This window comes from Mchenga conophoros, linkage group LG4, assembly GCF_057382185.1.
Source record: "Mchenga conophoros isolate Kocher_MC1m ecotype Shallow Benthic linkage group LG4, M_conophoros_male_GT1.1, whole genome shotgun sequence".
NCBI classification, from domain to species: Eukaryota; Metazoa; Chordata; class Actinopteri; order Cichliformes; family Cichlidae; genus Mchenga; species Mchenga conophoros.
This window is the reverse complement of record NC_140529.1, coordinates 39,716,273-39,717,853: the sequence shown is the minus strand read 5'-3', so window position 1 is coordinate 39,717,853 and position 1,581 is coordinate 39,716,273.

Here is a 1,581-nt window from a genome sequence, read left to right as displayed (position 1 = left end):
TGGGGGAAGAAGCTCCTCTTCATTCTCTCTGTTTTGGCCTTAAGGGAGCGGAAACGCTTCCCAGACCTCAACAGTGAGAAGAGTCCATTGTTGGGATGGGAGAAGTCCATCATAATCTTCCTAGCTTTGGACTTGCACCGCTTGGTGTAGATGGACAGCAGGTCAGGGAGCTCTGATTGAATGATGCGTTCTGCCGAGCGCACCACTCTTTGCAGATCTCGTCTGTCCTGCTTGGTGCTGTTCCCAAACCAGGTGCAGATGTTTGCCGTCAGGACGCCCTCGATGGTGCAGGAGTAGAAATTCTGAAGCTGCCAGGAAGGATTTAAAATAATAACTCTAAACTGGTGTTAAACACAGACCTGATTTCAGACATCAAACCAAAAACACATGTAACACCCACCCACGAAGTGACCAATATAAATCATGTCTCCCTTCACCCTCTCTGTGGAGATCTGAGTTGGAAACAGGTGGGCCATCCTCACCATTCTGTGGCTGATGCAGGAACATCTATTCAGCCTTGGCAGTGAGGTATTCTGCTATCAGATGAGAGGGGAGCAGTAATAATACAACACCTTTCTACTGCGAGTCTAATTCAAAGTCAAATCAAGTGGCTTTTATTGTCATTTCAGCCATGTACAGTGGTACAGCACAGAGTGAAAGGAAACATCGTTCCTCTCACTCTGGTGCTACACATGACATATAACACAAGGCAGTGCAATGGAAATGTGCAAAATGTGCAAATAGTAACCTGGTGTCTGAAAGTTGAAAGTGTGTGTGTGTGTGTGTGTGTGTGTGTGTGTGTGTGTGTGTGTGTGTGTTCAGGAGTCTGACGGCTTGGGGGAGGAACTGTTCTGCAGTTTTGCAGCGAGGCCTGGATGCTCCGATACCTCTTTCTTGTTGGCAGCAGGGTGGAGAGTGTGTGTGTTCTGTTCATCTGAACGTAGCGTTTTGTGGGAGAAACGTTTCGTCACTTATCCAAGTGACTTCTTCAGTCTCAGCTGACTGCAAGTCAGGAGTCAAGGAGGCCATTTACGTAAAAAGGGAAAGAGAATCTCTGAATTGAGGAGGGGGCCTAAGGGTACATCTGTCACCATCTTACAATGCTGTGATTGCAGCCATTCCCCAAATCTCTGTGAATTTCATTCACTGGTGCTGGTTTCAGTCATTATGCAAATGTACTGTTTATAAGATTGAAACCTGCAGTCAGCTGAGACTGAAAAAGTTTCGTGGATGAGTGACGAAACGTTTCTCCCACAAAACGCTACGTCCAGATGAACAGAATCAACTTTTGGAGACATTGATGGATGTATTAGGAGAAACTCTGGGTTCAGGATCTTCCCCAAAGATAGTCAATCTGCCCAAGACCACAACCGCCAGTTATTTAAAACCGCCATTGTAAATGGCTCACGACTTCATGTCAGCCAGTCTGCTGTTGCTACTAACAAGTCTGAGCACCAGGAAGCGACAGAACACTGAACACCGCTGTAATACGTTTTACCACCAGAGGGCGCAGGAGATACATCGGCTTTCTCCGTTTGACAGTCGCTCATGTCCGTCGCGGCATTTTCCCTCCTCGGGTAT